An 11731-nucleotide genomic window follows, 5' to 3' on the forward strand; every position below is an offset into this window, starting at 1 on the left:
ATTGTAAGGTGGACGACATTGTTGTATAAATTGCCACGTTATATATTATTGTAATGGTTTGATAAAATGACTGACGCTTGTTATCGAGAGGGAATTATTTGTTCACCGGAATTATAAATTAAGCGCTGACAGCAACGATTCTACAAAGCGGATGTACCGTGCGTATAATTGTAAATAACGCAAGTGTTGCGAATTTCATTTAACCTCTACCAATACCGAATCCTATTGTATTTTATCCAGCTCCTACGTTTTTCACCGTGTTTTCGTGTACGTATTTTCCAACGATAAACAATCCAATAATTAAATAATTATTTCAACAATTAAATCATATTCGAGTAATTAAATATTTACTCGTTCGGCCTCGTTGTTCGAATAAAAACTTGTCTCTTATCGTTCGACCAAGCTACAGAAAATGAATTTATTCGTTGCCGTGATAACTTCGTTTCTACGTTAATATTTTTAGTATATGAAGCTTCGTTAATTTCAGCCTCCCAAGTTCCATCCATTAACATCGAGGTTAATACGAGTTTTAAACGTTCGTCCGTCCGACTCTTCCTTTTCTTAATCCAACAGCTTAAAAATCAACGTGTTAATGTCGTTCTTTCTCTTTCTAAATATGTCAAATTAATCTCATCGTTGGTTTAACAAATTCTTTGACTCTTCGCGCGAGATCTAACAGTTCCCACACGACTTGGACAAACATCGTTGAAAATCGTGTTCCCTCAATTAATGGGAACGATCGATTTATTTATGTAGAGCGTCGAATTTCTATTAATTTTCAAATGGCGCTCGCTTTGAGAATTCACCACGTTCGCAACAATAGCCAGGATCGAATTGGGGGGAAAAAAAAGGAGAAAAAGAATGGGCTACGATAAACTCAAATACACTGAGCGATGTTTTCGTACGGCTGGAAATTGAAACGCGAGCAAACGGGGGGAAAAAAATGGAAATGATCGTTAAAATTTTCGACACGGAGGGATGATCGCTGATTTTCTATTACTTCCACCTTCTAATCGAGATAATTTCCTCTAAACCGAATGCAACTTTGTTAGCGTAGAAAATAAAAATTCGCCGGGCCAGCTACGAGCCGAGTGTACCGTTCGATATTTTCGAAAAGCCACGTTGCCACGGACAATAGAGAAAAACAATACGCATGGAATAATATTTCCAACGTTATTTTTATACAAGTTTACGCTCCAATCGGTATTCTACTCAAAAAGCTTCGCGATACATTATGATTTTTCGATCATGTTCATTGGCTGTGATATCGGTGCGTGCTACGTGTTGATCCAAAATATTCGAACAAATATAAAACAGATATTACACGCGTGGTCGAAAAGCGGAAGAAGAGAAGAAACAGCTGAAAAATGATTAGTTTCGTACGAAGAGATAAATATAAAATAAGCTAGCGTAACGGAAGGAAATTAATTTGAAAAATACATCGCCAATGGCGAATACGCAGGTACGCGAAAATATTACGTCAGTTTCATAGAAACACTTTGCGCGATTTTATTTTACATCCGTAGAAAGAGACACGAAGGAAATTTATTTTATTCCCTTATTCGTTTAAGCGGTTGATACGATTCCTTTTTTCTATTAATTGCAAAACAATATTTGATACGTTCATCAGGGGGAAAAAATACTTTTTAACAATACGACTCGTTATTTTTCTACATTGCAGTGATACTCGCTGAACTGAATTTAATAAAGTGCGCTCGCACCCTACGCACTTTCCACGTGAATTTGTTCGAAACAAAGCAGCATGGAAATGAACCTTGCCGCCGCGTTTCTGTCATATTTTTTCCACGGAAATCGCTTATCCCTTTGTACCGCCGGGTATATCGAGCATATTCAGATGACAATGGCAAGAAGCAAAGATTAGACGTGATCCTATTTATAGTAACTGCATGTATTATACTTTGCGAATGATCGATACTGGAGGATCATCGAAAGAGAAAGTAGAGGAATAAACGACAAGAGGAAACAAAGGAAAAGAAAACGTCCTTCGGTACTGTCTACTTACGCTGTGAAAAAAGGTGTAAACAATAGGCAGCTTAAAAGAAATTCATAAAAATGTTTACATCGTCGAAGGTGAGCGCAAGACTCGTACAACATACAACAAAGAACGAGGAGAAAGACAGATGATAGAGAAGAAAAAAAAACAAAATAACATTTGTATTTCAAGACTATTTACCTGCGTCGCGGAAGAAGTGCCTACCGTGTGACCAATTTTTTATTTAATTTGTACTTTACAGTTTGTCCATTTGGACAATTTGGTAAATTTTTCTAGCGTATAACCAACTTGTTAGATTTTTTAAATTTCTATTTATTAGACTTATGGGTATTCGAAGTGCCTACCGTGTAACCAATTTTTTATTTAATTTGTACTTTACAATTTTTCCATTCGGACAATTTGGTGAATTTTTCTAGCGTATAACCAACTTGTTAGAGTTTTTAAATTTCTATTTTTTAGACTTATTGGTATTCGAAGTGCCTACCGTGTAACCAATTTTTCATTTAATTTGTACTTTACAATTTTTCCATTCGGACAATTTGGTGAATTTTTCTAGTATATTACCAACTTGTTAGAGTTTTTAAATTTCTATTTATTAGACTTATGGGTATTCGAAGTGCCTACCGTGTGACCAATTTTTTATTTAATTTGTACTTTAAAGTTCGTCCATTCGGACAATTTGGTACATTTTTCTAGCATATAACCAACTTGTTAGATTTTTTAAATTTCTATTTATTAGACTTATGGGTATTCGAAGTGCCTACCGTGTGACCAATTTTTTATTTAATTTGTACTTTACAGTTTGTCCATTCGGACAATTTGGTGAATTTTTCTAGCATATAACCAACTTGTTAGATTTTTTTAAATTTCTATTTATTAGACTTATTGTTATTCGAAGTGCCTACCGTGTAACCAATTTTTCATTTAATTTGTACTTTACAATTTTTCCATTCGGACAATTTGGTGAATTTTTCTAGCGTATAACCAACTTGTTAGATTTTTTAAATTTCTATTTATTAGACTTATTGGTATTCGAGGTGTTTTAAAAAAAGGAAAAATTCCCAAACGTCAGTCGCTTTTATCGTTGGTACGCGAGGATCTGCTGCCCTCGAACGAATGGAATTTAACATAAGAAAAGAGGTGGTTCCATTATCCGAACATTCTTGTCCCCCGTTAGTTCCACTAATTATGGAAGGCTCTACTATATTTCCAAGTTAACAGCGAGTCTTTACATTTTCTTGAAACTTAGAAAGCCTCGCCACGATAAAAACACGGGATTACCATAAACGAGGCGGTAAAAAATAAGCCGGCAGACGTAACAAGGTTGAAACGACGGCCGAATGACAGTCATTTGCGTAATTCTTTCTTAGACAACGGCGAGTACGTTGAACGAGGAAATTTCGAGTAGCAGCGTCGTTCTTCGAGCATCCATCGTCTGCAACATGTGCTTGCGCTGGCCAAGCCAAGTGTATACGGTGCCAGGTGAACGGTGCAACGATCGTCGAGAAAGTAACCGGTGATTCTGGCTCTTGCGTAACGAGTTTCATGGACTCGCGAACGCGCGCCAACGGAGCCGAGCTTTTTCAAAAAGCTTGCGTAACGCGCGTCTAAGAAAACGTTACCCAACCGCCGGCAATTCCTATCGTCGCGATCCGCCTCGAAATCGCTTTTCTCGCAACGATTCCATCAAATCGACCAACGGCCTCTGTGTCTTGGCACAGGACCATTTTACCTCGTCGATCAATCGAGAAAACAATTTTCCCGCCGTACGAAACGTCTTACGCGGGCCAAATGAATTTCAAACGAATTTCGCACGTTGTACAGGAAAATCGTAATAAAAGCAAAGTCACTTGACGCGGTACAGATACCGTGACAGATGTAAAGCACAGTTCGTTCGATACGACCAACGAGGCGTATTGTCGTGGTCGTCGCGTTTCGCTTTCTCGCCAGGAATCCGACGATCTTGTCGAGTCGCACAAGAACACGTGTCCCGTGCACCTGTATCACGCTATGTACTGTATAGTCCATCAACTATTTCACCACGTCTGCTGTCCTCTCGCGTTTACTCCGCTCCCCGTGTAACGTTGTTACGTGGTTGGTCCCGGATCAAGGAGCTTAGCTTGTTGCTCTTCTTGTAACAAGAGTTTGGTTTATCCTGGACACCGCGGTATTTCCATTCTCGTTCATAAGCGTTGCGGAATCTGCTGGCTTCACGGAACGTGTGATCATCGAGCTGGCATTGTTGTCCTCGGAACGATCGTAGTTCAATGGTTTTCAATTTTAATGGAAGAGCGCGAGCGAAAAATGGGCCACTGCGGGTATCGTCCGGAAATAAAATTTCCTTTTGCTTGAGAACGCTGTTTACGTGAAGTACGCTATGCTGCGGATTTTTATGCAAATTCGTATCTCTCAGAATGTAATTGGACGTAAAGGTAAAGAATCTTGATAGAAAATTGTCTTGTTTGTTGGATAGTTAGAACGCGAGATATTTTGCATATTTGATATTTTTTATGCGCATTTTCGAATTCTTTTAAAATGCGGGAAAATCAATGGCACAATTATGGGAACAATTCGCGCAGTATTTCTATGTTACGCGATCAGTTCTCTAAATTAGGCGAGTAGCATGTGCCCCAGTCGTGTGCGGAGAGATAAATCTGCTTCAATTATTCTATCAAATAAGAAAATCTGCACTGCCACTTACTACGACATTCTTAAGAAAACTACGTAACGGGCTTGCATCGTCTCTTAAAATACGAAATTCTTTTTATCGCCGGTCAACGAGTCTTCGAAACATTCAAATTCGAATATTGCAGAGCTTCGCGAGATAGTACGGTGGTACGCTTAACACGTTTCGTTCAATAAATAACATTATTTACTAAACGAAATATTATTTTCCAAAGACACTTCAGTTTTGTACGCTTGTACTTTTCAATTTATCGATTACTTACTGACCTTACTCACTGTGTGAAACGTAAAGTGGAAAATAAAATTCAGAAACTATCGTAGTCGTTAATTAACGATCTAATCAAGCTACCGAGGATGTCTATGAATTTTAGTGGAAATTTAAATGTGTGTGGAAAAACAAAATATCTGAACTGAAATATTTATTGAAATATTTATTGAAATATTCACAGACTGAGAAGAATTTCTGTTCAGGTTTGTCCACTTAAATTTAACTCTTTAAGCTTCATTAATTTCCTAATATTCGTGTTCTGATAATCATAAACGAGGGTGCAATTTTCATGTATACGTACATGAAAATAATTCTCTAATTCCATATTAATAGAAAAATTAAAATTAAATCCTAGACCAGACGAATCTTCCTGTTGCTTCTTCTTACTTTTCCCTACCTTTTGTTATAGCCTTGGTATAGTAGAAAGAAATATAAAGAAATTGTGCATTTTCTATGTCTACCCGTGTCATTAAACGAGCTCAATAGGCAAATGATTATACTTGTCGTAAAAATCTTAACAAATTCTAAACTGTAAATATTGAATACATAATTTATTGTATATTAATATTCTATACAAATATTAAATATATATAGCTTATATATTAATTGTATATGAATATTAAATATTAAAATTGTACGTAAATATCAAATATATAAATTAATTTTCAGAATAACGAACTTGAGAAAATTCATTTTTATTTAGATATACCAACAGAATTAAACAAAATTCTGTAAATCTTCGAAAAATAATCTACAACCCTGTAGAAACATTTGCCTAAGAAACTATCCATTTGAAATCACATTGTATTAGCCAAAAGGATTTTTAATCCGTGACGATAATAATTTCTTCAAGCATCTAATTTATTTATCGATCGATCGAAAAGAGCGAATCGATTATAAACTTAAAACCGAGCGTGCTTTACTTTCCTGAATAATGAATATCAGTATTTGGAATTGAAATATTAACGAGTACTCTTCGTCAGGAAATCTCATGTCATTGTCTACCGTTAGAATCGAATTATTAAATTTCTATCATCATTTGCATACGACGAGTATCGACATTGAAATTCTGATTTTAATACGGTCGCGTGTTATGTCAAACGATGGATTTTTACGACCAGATATCTCGCAGTCGATAAAAAGATAGGCGAAAGGTGGAGAACACGAAAAGTCACGTTTTCTATATTTTTATTTTTTTTTTTTTTTTAAGCGAAATAGTTTTAAAATACAATAATACGTCGTCGATCAATCGTACGATATGAAAATTGTCTTTTTATTTCATTTCGAAGCTAAACGCGACTCTTTTCATTCGCTTTAACGCTCTTACAATATTTCTCGTATTAAATAACATTCAAACGCTGCTTGTCTTAACGATTATGCTTTTTACTTAATCTCCGGTTTTAATTAGAAATCGAGAAAACACTGGCATCTTCGAATGGAGAACAGTAAATCAAGACGAACGTGCTCGTTCATGTTTTCTCCTCCTGTGATCTTCGAACGCAAAAATTTATTACGAATTTTGCTCATCGAAACGTAACTAAGCTCGCGGTATTCGACAAAAATTGTCGCGCTAAACGAATTCTAAAAATCTACTGTAGAACTCCACTTATCTGAATTGTATTCGCTGCAACAAAATTTCAGTTCGCCGATTGAACGAACCGTTGATTGAATTCAGTGACAGTGGCGACCGAGCAAATACGAGAAACAGCCGTAAACTCGACTAATCGTATTGTGAAAACTCTCCTTTCCATTTTCTATAAGTTTCTATAACGTTCGATACAGAACTGGAGAATATTAAGTTGTCTGAAAAGTTTCTTTCCTTTCATAAGACGATAATAGACGAACAATAATTTGTGTTTTATATTATTTTATTGAATTACGTATCATCCATTTTCGTTCTATTTCTATTATTATTTTCCTGCATAATTCAATAAACTAATATAAAACTAAAAACAACGTGCGTCTATTATTTCCCTATAAGACGAAAGGAACTTATCGGACAACCTACTACTATCAATAAAATTTAAGAAACACCATAAAAAGACACCTCGGAATTTCTTTGGAATTTCCAGTAACAACGAACTCCTATTAAATTGTCTGAAAAGTTTCTTTCGATTCATAAGACGATAATAGACGAACAATAATTTGTGTTTTATATTATTTTATTGAATTACGTATCATCCATTTTCGTTCTATTTCTATTATTATTTTCCTGCATAATTCAATAAACTAATATAAAACTAAAAACAACGTGCGTCTATTATTTCCCTATAAAACGAAAGAAACTTATCGGACAACCTACTACTATCAATAAAATTTAAGAAACACCATAAAAAAGACACCTCGGAATTTCTTTGGAATTTCCAGTAACAACAAACTCCTATTATCATCGAAATATAAACGAAAAACATAGTCGATAAATGGACAGGATCAGTTTGGATACAGTGGCTGCTGTATAGCGCAGTTTCTATAACGCGACAAGAGATATTGCGGCTACTGTTTTCATAAAATAGATAATTTCATATAATAAATAAAATAATATTCATAGAATAGATTTATTCGAACGATTGAAAACAAAAAGAACACGTTGCAACGAATAATAAAGATCGTAAAAGTATTACCCGATTTGAACAAATTCAAACGACAAATTTGTATAAATTACACTGTTGTTAAAATTCAAACGACAAATTTGCATAATTACGCTGTTATTAAATTTCAATGAAACAAATAAATAAATAAATAAATAAAAGATTCTTCGCACGCATTGAAAATACGTTTCTATTTTAATCGGCTAAAGTACATACGCCATTTATTTCTAAAATACTATTCGATGAAGCATAGGAAAGAAAATTTGGCATAGTAACGATCGTTGCAAACGCGTTATTTTACATTTCGCACGTCACAGGGAAAAAAATTCCAGTACAACGCAATTTCCCGTAACGCGAATTCGTGTACGACGTATTAATCGCGTTCTACGACGATCTACTGTGTTTCTCGTGCGTGCGTTCGTCCACGGAAACGGACAAATGCAGTTTCGTTTTACGACGTATTCGACGTGAATTAACGCGATATTAATTATAAATGTTAATACGACTTACCAACCGAGGCTCGTTTCCAGCGCAGGAACACGGTGGTGCAGGGATGCTCGTCCGTGGGCCGCAGCTCTTGAAACGTAAGGCACTGAATTGGTAAAACGGCTAATAGGAAGGTAAAACGACGCAACGTATCGTTTAGAAGAAATTTCGCGACGAATATTCGTAACGCGACTGCGAGAACGTGTTACCGAAACCGAAGGTGAAACTCGACTGGCTCGTGCCCTACAGACAAACGAGTAGGACGATCGCGTCGAATTTTCACGACTTTGAACGACACGTACCGCTTCCCTGTTTACACTGTACGATTTACGTCTAATTGCTCTTTCAAAATGAAAACAAACTGTGTACCTGCTACAAAGGCGACGCGGCTCGCGTCCTACACGACGGACGATCCACTGACCCTCGACACGGACGTTGTTTTATATTTTTTTTTTTTTGGACGCAGCGGATTACGAAATTTCGATTTCAATGGAAGACGTTTGCGGTGGACGGGAAATCGGAGAAAATGCGAAGCACAGCGGAAGAGAGTATAAAATCTTCGAGTTATCCAGCTTTCTATCGTAATTTCCGAGTAAAGGAGCTTCAGCGAACGGAAACTCGACGTACAGAAGCCTCGTACAAATACATTCGGTTTAAAGCTTCCTCTTGGAACTCGTTTTACGCGACGAAAGTTAAAGACGCGAGAGACGATGGCAATTACGCGTTCGATCGACGAAAAACCATTAGCTTGCGTGAAAAACCATCTCCTTTAGGCTGTCGGAAAAGTGTCTTTCTTTCGCAGACGTGTGTTTTACGACAATGCAACTTCGTACAAACGAGAAACCAAGTCTGTGAAACGTCGCGGTGCAATTCGACAAAATAATATAAAATACATTGTGCTTCTATTATTTGCTCGTAAAACGAAAGAAACTTTTCGGACAACCTACGTTTCGAGATGCAGAGTCAGTAGACTTAGAAAGCATTAGAAATCTGCAGTTACGATGAAACAAACGAGAATATAAGAGAAAATAAACGAAGCATCGATAATATTAGAGAATTTATTTTCGAATCTTATTCTACGGATAAGAAAGATATTTCTAATACAATTAATGCGACGTGCCCGAATGAAAATATTGAAAATAATGAAAATTCTTGCGTCGATACGAACTTTGAGGAGCCTGTGGGTGACAAGTGCGATAATAATATTGGCAAATATGTTAATAAGGAAGATGTTGCTTGCAAATCTGACAAAGTATCATGAGAAATCAGGTCGAGAAGCAGTGTAATAATTTATATAAATTAACAGAGGGAAAATATGTGTGTACCATTGCAAAAAATAAATATATCGTTCAAGATTCTGAATTACAAGACAATATCGATGTTCTGTCGTTGTTGGCGAGTGTTTCACAGCGTATACCACTTACGAAGCTCAACTTCGACTCGCAGAAGCCTGGCCATTCGAAATTGCAGTCTAAAATAAATAATTCCAGTTGAACCGAGTCTTCCTCCGATCTCTGCAGCGTTTCGCAGCATAATTTTACAAAGGTTTTCGAGTTACGCAGTTTCCAGTTGCCTGGCGTATTTTTATCAATAGCTTTCGTCCAGAGTGTTTACGTTCCGCGATATTGTACCTTCGCGAGCGTCGATCCAGCCCCGTTCAAACAAAGTGAAAACGACCGAGCTCCGCGCGTAACGGGGGACGCGTAAGTCCCAGTAAACAGAGTAGAACACAGATGAAAGAATCGACTCTGTATCGAGGCGAACCCGCAGACCCCGAGAAATCCGTTTCCAAAAAACAATCGCGATGCTGACCGCGGACAACAACGTGTTGTTGTTTATCGCCACAGTTATCGCCTGTGGTTACGTTTTCCGCTCGTTTCTCTGTTTCTTCTCGCCCGGGAAACAGAGACAGTGGCTGAGAATAACGAGAAGATCGAGAGAGAAATTGGAAAATAGCGAGACCGGAAGAGAAAAGGGCGAGGAAGGGATACGACGATGACAAACGGCGACGTTGACGAGCACCGGGATTCCTCGAGCTAACTACAGACTGTCACACTCGCGTATAACACGCTATTGCCCGCACACCTGTGTCTATAGCTGTATTTATGTGCACACGAGGGAACACGTGTTAGGGGACGACGCTCTACATAATAATCTGGCCGCACACACGTAGCCAGGCTTTGCTGCCTTTGTACGCAACGTTGGCTATGCAACAGCAAATACGCGGATAACGCGGTTACGAACAGCGGACGAAGATGACGCGGCTCTCTTTAAAATTCAACCTGGCCGCCCGTACACGCCGCTCTTCGTCTATTATTGCTCGTATTTGCGCGTATTTATGCGGCTATGCGCCGACCCGTGTGCAGCTGAATTCGCTCACCTGTTTGCTCCGCGTCCGCGTCGTTGCGTGTGCGTATGCAAAGCAGGTGAACACGATGATTCTCTGTGGGAAAAGTAAAGCGCGTGGCGCGACTGCACGGTGGAAATTAGACTGACGATTCTTAGCAGGTTAATTATTGGCTCGCTTGGCGGCCAGAGTTGTGGATTAGTCGAGGTGGCGTTTAATACGTCGACTGGCACGCGTCTTTTCAAAGAAATCTCCGTCAGGCTCGAGCGGCGGTTTCAAGAATCTTTCGTTTCGTTTGTTCGCAAGGTTAAAACCACTAGCTATGGTTGAGTATATTGAAAGGAAGTATAGATTATTCTGACCAAATGGTTTCCTATGCCACGACAATTAGAAAAGGAATCAAATGGTACGGAAAACTTGGCATTCGATTCTTTCTGGCAATTTCTGTTGCAACCGCTTCGACGGTTTACAAAATTGCAACAAGGAGAAATATAAATATTAGAGTATTTAGACAATTGTTAGTTGGAAAATTATTTGGCTTGTCTGAAAATACAAAAAATGATTCCGGAAGGAGCATTAGACGCGCGTGCAAACTACGTTATGCGAATAAAAGACGTCGAATGGGCCGAACAAAGGCACGAAAGAATTTGAAGAAAACAACGACTCATTGTCCAACCTCCTATAGAATTCTTTAAAGTTTTACGTTCTAAATAAATTTTTTAATAAACCATTTTCGTATTTTTATTTTATAACCATTCAACTATTGTTACAATTAACTATTAATTAACAATTTAATAGAAGTGCTAGAGTAATAGAATTATATGTAATGTAAGGGCATTATAATAAATAATAAATAAATAATAAAATAATTAACAATTTATTATTATGGAATATCTTTTCAAATACCTACGACGATCTTTGCTGTCACCTGAATACCGGTGTCCAGGCGGTCAACGTATCGAAGGGTGGAAGGAGGGTAAAAAGGTGGATGATTTGGAAGAAACGTTTAAAGGGAAGGTAACGAAAACGACTGGGGGAAAATAACGTTCGAGACGAGCATAGGGAAGAAATATGATTACGAAGGTAGGTGTTGTTTTAAATAAACTTTCCGCCAGCCACGATTTGTGAACTCTTCACGAATGACAGAATGTGGTATTTAATTTTTAGTTTCATTTGTTTAGTGCACGTGACATTATAATGTTAGGATATCAGGCAGAATAAAGCTACGGCTAAATGCTGTTTCTGCATGCAACCATTTTTTACAGGAGAATTTATTTTATCTACTCCTAGAATTATAATAATAACGCGCAATTACGTTTAATAATAGTAATTTAATTATAATA

General features: G+C 37.4%; 1 long non-coding RNA gene across 1 annotated transcript in view; it reads right to left on the bottom strand.

The window, feature by feature from the left end:
* Nucleotides 1-8361, bottom strand: part of LOC117239068 — a 53203-nt gene extending 44842 nt beyond the window's left edge. The window contains exon 1 of the long non-coding RNA XR_004494347.1: nt 8066-8361. This is a non-coding gene — a long non-coding RNA (uncharacterized LOC117239068). The remainder of the gene's footprint in view (nt 1-8065) is intronic.
* Nucleotides 8362-11731: the final 3370 nt, after the last annotated feature.

This window comes from Bombus vosnesenskii, unplaced genomic scaffold (assembly GCF_011952255.1).
Source record: "Bombus vosnesenskii isolate JDL3184/JDL3185 unplaced genomic scaffold, Bvos_JDL3184-5_v1.1 scf7180000013883, whole genome shotgun sequence".
In the NCBI taxonomy this organism is placed as follows: Eukaryota; Metazoa; Arthropoda; class Insecta; order Hymenoptera; family Apidae; genus Bombus; species Bombus vosnesenskii.